This window comes from Epargyreus clarus, unplaced genomic scaffold, assembly GCF_041222505.1.
Source record: "Epargyreus clarus isolate Ecla_fem2 unplaced genomic scaffold, WU_Ecla_fem_2.2 ptg000002l, whole genome shotgun sequence".
NCBI lineage: Eukaryota > Metazoa > Arthropoda > Insecta > Lepidoptera > Hesperiidae > Epargyreus > Epargyreus clarus.
This window is the reverse complement of record NW_027332210.1, coordinates 1,644,795-1,651,058: the sequence shown is the minus strand read 5'-3', so window position 1 is coordinate 1,651,058 and position 6,264 is coordinate 1,644,795. Positions and strand designations below refer to the sequence as shown.

The following is a 6,264-nucleotide window of genomic DNA, read 5'->3' as shown; positions in this document are numbered from 1 at the left end:
GATGTTTTCCTTCACCGTTTAGCAAGTGATAATTAATTTCTAATACGCACATAACTTTGAAAGTTCAGAGGTGCGTGCCTGGGATTTGAACCTCGGACCCCTCGATCGAGAGGAAGTTTCTTAAGCACTAGGCTATCACTGCCCTTTCTTTCCAAAAACATTTACAATGTCAAGAACTGCTAAAAATAAAAATAAGAATATAAGCAGCAGTAACTTTATAGGAATAAGATCTAAACCGACGTCACTCATCGTTGCCTATAACAGGTGCATCTCTATTTTTAATATAAAATATATAATCTATGTAATTATGTAAACAAACAAAAAACCAGAATCCATTTACGGTCCCTCTTAACCAAATGCGTTTTGTTTTTCGATATAATCTCGATAAGTTAGTGTTGTGCGGTACAAAACGTCGGTATTTGCGAGTCAAATCTATCGATAGCCGTATCGACACTCGGGACGACTTGTGGGAGCATACGGGTTTGTATTCTTACCAAAACGATGTGAAACATTTATTAAGATAAGGAATCTATCTGACTATAACGGTAGTTGGCGTTGCGAAAATTTTATTATTGAGACGACAGTAATAGATAGTTTGTATGTCACAGAAAAGCTCTGGTAGCTAACCGAGTTTAACTTTTAGTATAGTCTGATTCATAATTAGGTGTCCAAAATGTAAACAAAGAAATGTCACTGTCAAAATTAACAAGTAACACAAACTTTAACAAACTCAACAAAAAACGAAAATTTAACAAATATACACAATTTTACAAACGCATTATGTAAACCAGAAAACATTAGAGTTTGATCACAATCACAAAAATGAATAATATCAGTTACGAAACTAAAAATGACAGCACAAGAAATGTCTTGGATTCCGATTGTGTTACCATTATCACATTTTAATTTTCTACCATAAACTTTGTATTTTATTATTATTACTGTATGGAACGAAATTGAGGTGATATAAATATTAGAAAATGTGAATTAATCTTAATTTATTTAGATTATTATTTTATTATTATTGTATTACTTAAATATCGACAAAAATAAAAACTACCATTTCTAACGTATTTTCTTGATAAGTCAACACCTTTGTTTACATTTTGGACACCTAATTATGAATCAGAGTATAGATTATTTGTGACCGGCCGTTAAACGTAAAACAATTGGGTACTTGACACTAATAACAATAAAATATGAAATATGATCGATATGATAGCTTATAAGTAAACATAAATTATGCAGTATTTCGTTTATTTTTTAATACGTTCTAAGTATTTTAATTTTTAAAAAGAAATTTTCGATTTTTTATCTGTGGATTTTAAATCCCAAAACGGCGACAGTGCTGCCTCAAATGTCATGTGACGTCACTACATCGAAACCAAACAAGACAAATAATAATTAAATCGTTTGCTGTTAGAGTTGGTTGAATTTATGTTGTGAACCGAAATGAAGCCATACTATATTAAAGCTGATAGCGTGAACCTGCTTAAAGATCCATATATGCAGTGCAATAAATCAAAATGGATACAAAAACTTCCGTGAGATAACCTATGGAAATATCAAATAAACAACGTAAGTAAAACATTCTTTATATTTACATTTAATCATATCGGACAATTAAAACATTTCTTAACTGACTTCAGACAGAAAAAACCTTTCTTCTGTCTGAAGTCTTCAAGTGATTATTAAGATTTTTTTAAATATACTTATATTCTTATGTGAACTGTTTTAAGGTTATTAATTGGTTATATTTATATTTACAGATCTTCCCGACAATCGTATAGTGACGACGTTATAGAGTATGTGCAGTTTAAGAGGAAGGCAAGTTTGTGTTTCATGAAAAGTAAAAGTTGTCCTGAACACAAGGTACATCAATGAAAATGAAAATGTGATGACTGTCCTGCCTAGAATAAGTGAGGAGTCAAAAGTTTCGAAAGTAGGCACCAGTCTGAAATACATAAAGTAAAGTACACGGGAAATAGTACTTCTTTACTTGCGTAACCTACCCAACAAGATGAAGGAAGAAAAGTGACCATACAGTTCCTATTATTGCATTGCAATTTAATTCTGAAAATGACAGTGATAAAAATATATATCCATTTGTTACGGAAAATAATTTTAGTAATGAAGAAAAGCAGACACGCAAGCAGCACAAAAATTTAGCTTAGGTGATCTGTAGTAATTATTGTAACTGTAACATATGATAAATATATACAAAAGTTCTACTGTGTGTACTCACTAATAGAACCATATAAACCAAATAAACAAAGAAATCGATTAATAAAATACTAATATTAGCAAATCATGTATTTTTAAATATACAGTCCTGTAACTTAATCAGTGCACATGCACCATCAATAATAACACAGTCATAAATATTTTAATTGTGTCCTATTAATTACAGAATGGGCCCTTAAAATAGAATTCTTATAGACGTCTTATAATTCTATTCTTATCATAGACATCTATATATTATATTAAATATATGAATACTTCCACTTGCTGTTTTGTTTTGATTACGTCCCGTTCCAATGATTTGGAATTGACGAATCACTCGAGAGTTCCTTTTTTTCAATAATACTTTTCTTACATAGATAGTATAAAATGTCATTGCTTGCAAACAGAGGATTTAAACATATAAGAATCTGCAAGTTCTTTAACGTTTATGAGATTTGGGTTTAGGAACTTGTATAAGCAAATTTGTTAGGATATTTAGCGATCGTACTTGTACACATCGTCACTGCACACGCCTTGTAATTTGACATTCTTGCAATTGTACTAATAAAAGTTAAATAATTCCCAAGATTTCCCCTGAAGTATGTGTAGCGTATGTGTGTTTATTTCTATATTTTCAATGTGTTGACGTCACGCTACGAAATGACAGTTGACCGCCTGTTTTGGCGTAACGTTCCGTTTACCGTAATAAAAATATGTTTTTTATTAATAAATAGCCCTTTTTTCGAAAAAATGATCAATGAAAGCATATATAATACGTATATGAATTCATTAAAACAGTTTCCCAAAAAGTGTCAAGTAGCCAATTATGTTACTTAGGTTGTTATTATTTTGTTATATCTAACTAAATATTTGTTTTTAAAAATTCGTTGTCTGAATATTTTTCTATCCATGCCTCCACCGGTTAACAGTGCTCTGTCAGTTGTTAAAAGACACGGTACCTTCTAACACTAAGCAACAATAAGTTGAGTTTCAGAAAATATGCTTTTCCTAGATTTTGGAAGTCACCTGTATAATAAAATAATAGACCACATATTTAGTAACTTCACTTTTTATTTTAACAGCTTCACTATTCCCAAGGAAGTTTTACAAAAAACGCACAACGTGTCCGTAGATTCATATTTTAGATGTAGAAACATATTTTAAGAGTAAGTTCGTCCAAAATGCTTACAATTTAAAATTTTAATTTTTCCCTACTACTATGCATCCTATATGCATCATATGCTCCACATATGAAAAAAAGGATTGAAGCCTAAGTATCCACTTTCTTCCGCGGACGAGTGCTATTAGCGTACACGTGGTCCCACAAAAGGCGTCCAGATGAACACCATGGGGTTTTAGCCGGTAGGAGTCCGGCATATCCTCTCCGCTACCCCCGTGGCTGATTGGCATTACCCCAGTGGCATTTTATAAACAGAATACTTTACCACTTCGCTTGTAAGCGCTGACGATAAAACGCGCGTTCCCGCCCCGATTATCAACCCGTATATTCCAATTGTCTCTTTTTGGCTGATTTAACGACTTGGGAATTTGTTCGCTTGTGTCATTTTGATTGAAGCGCGGTGTATGAGCGTGATGCAAGATAGCCGGAATGTATGGACCTTTGTTGTGTAAATAGGAGACAGTTAGCTGGTTCGCATGTTTTATTTATTTGTGAAAATTAATATTTTATAGGCGGCGGCGGTTGAGGACCACAGTAGTTGCTTTAGGTTTGTTGTAGGATGGAATAATCTCATGATCGTCTCACGTCTATGAGGCCTCAATACACTATGGATATCACTATCAATATTACTATTGAAGCCTCATAAACATTTGAAGGTAGAAACCTATGGTACGACTTTAGAGACACCACCGCCGTACTTATTTTTACCTAATAACAGCAGTGTTAAGTGCTGCTGTGTTCTGGTTTGACGGGTGTGGTTGGGGAGGCATACTTTTCCAAGGCATTTCATCTTAGTCTAACGACTCGTAATCTTATGTGGGGGAAATAATAAATGTTCACGGGCGGTAGCAGCCACTTACCTTCTAGTGGACTGTATTCTCTTTTGCTCCTTCAATATAATAAAAAAAAACATTGATTACGGATTGAAAATTATCTTGTAAGTGGCCACTTACCATCAGTTGGTCTCTTTGCTTTTTTTATAATATAGGAGGAGCGGACGAGCATGCAGTTCACCTGATGGTAAGGGGCTACTGCCGCCCATGGACATCTTTAATCAACTCCAGATAGGATTAGATATTCCTACCTGAGGTCGACCACAGATGCGCCCCTACTCCTGTGCACTAAGCTGGAAAGCCTTGGAAAAGTATGTCTCCCTTACCACACCCTTCAAACCAGAACACAGCAGTGTTTAACACTGCTGTTATGAGGCAGAAATAGGTGTGGTGGTGGTGCCGCCGGAGTCGAACTTCAGAGGATTCTACCACTTTCAAAGCTTCTTCACTTTCATCTAATATATAAAATTCTCGTGTCACAGTTTTCGTTGCCATACTCCTCCGAAACGGCTTGACCGATTTTGATGAAATTTTTTTGTGCTTATCCGGTATCTATGAGAATCGGCCAACATCTATTTTTCATACCCCTAAGTGATAAGGGTTGGTCACCCTTAATTTTTTTTATTTGTATGGCAAAACAACGTCAGTCGGGTCAGCTAGTAATAAATAGATGTCTGCCTTGCTGGACATCGAATCCGGGACGCTGCGTTTTGGACTAATATAGTTACCTATATATAGTTTCACTACACATCAAAAATATGTCAAGAAGAGAAAACTGAAAGATCTGATTACATTTTAAGTATCTTAAATTAGTCCTAATCAAACGTACCTAATTATAAACATTAATTAAACAATTCTTCAAAAAACAACCCCATAAATACCCCAAATTACAAACCAACGCCATTCTTGTAATAAACCAAATCATTGCTTTAATTGTAACAGCCATTTTTCAAGCGCCCTAATAAAAACATTACCAGTGTACGCTTCTGAAATTAGATGATATCTCACCATTTATCGCCATTATAAAATCACCAGCAATTATACGGGAAATTGCTCTACTCAAAACGACTGTAAAACAACTTTAAACGCCAAAGAATTGAGTTCAAAACGCAATAAATACAACCCACCCTTCTAGAACAGTCTTAAGTACAGACGTAAGAACACAAAATCGACTGTGACACTTGTGCTTAAAGTTTACAATAGACTACAGATAAAATTCTGAACCATAGTCTAATTTTCCAACATCAAACACAGCTAGTGGAAAGGGGAGTTGCATCTATCTCTTTCTAACACATAAAATCGTGTATATATCCATCCCTCTCGCTGTACCGTGCTCTATTGATTTTCCCCACCGGATAACCGGCTTAAGAGGAGGAAATTTACATAATACAATTCGCTTTGATTATCTGTGATCATATTTGATAGGTTTTATGGCGCCCCGGGACGAAATACGTTTCGTTTATTTTATCATTGTGATATAGAATCCTATTTTTAACGGTTTTGAATTGTAAGTTTGGTTTGTATGATAACTTTATATGAATTGTGAGTTTTTTTTATTTTGGAAATTACACATAAAATCTTATATATAAAATTCTTGCGTCACAGTGTTAGTTACCGTACTCCTCCGAAACGGCTTTACCGATTTCCACCAAATTTTATATGCATATTCAGTAGGTCTGAGAATCGGCTTCTATTTTTTTCATACCCCTCAGTGATAAGGGTTGTTCACCCTTAACATTTTTTTTATTTATTTGGCAACACAACGTTTGCCGGATCTGCTAGTATTAGATAAATTTAAATAGTTACAATTCATTACCTAGTCATTTTTATTTTTTTTATGATTGAAGTAATAAACGAGGTTATATCTGAAGCCATTCACATAGGAGTTGCCACTTCTGAAGACTAAGCTGATCGCTTCATATGTAAACAGTTTCAAATAATTGAAGCTGGTAGAATCCTTAGCATTTGACTGTCGTGGCATTAACGTAACAGTTATTTCTATCTTAAAACAATGGTGTTATGTTATTT

At 34.1% G+C, this 6,264-nt stretch overlaps 1 long non-coding RNA gene across 1 annotated transcript; it reads left to right on the top strand.

The window, feature by feature from the left end:
* The first annotated feature begins 1,173 nt into the window (after positions 1 to 1,173).
* On the top strand, positions 1,174 to 2,231 carry LOC140745608 (uncharacterized). Its single transcript, XR_012102676.1, has 2 exons — positions 1,174 to 1,578; positions 1,770 to 2,231. It is a non-coding gene; the product is annotated as an uncharacterized LOC140745608 (long non-coding RNA).
* Positions 2,232 to 6,264: the final 4,033 nt, after the last annotated feature.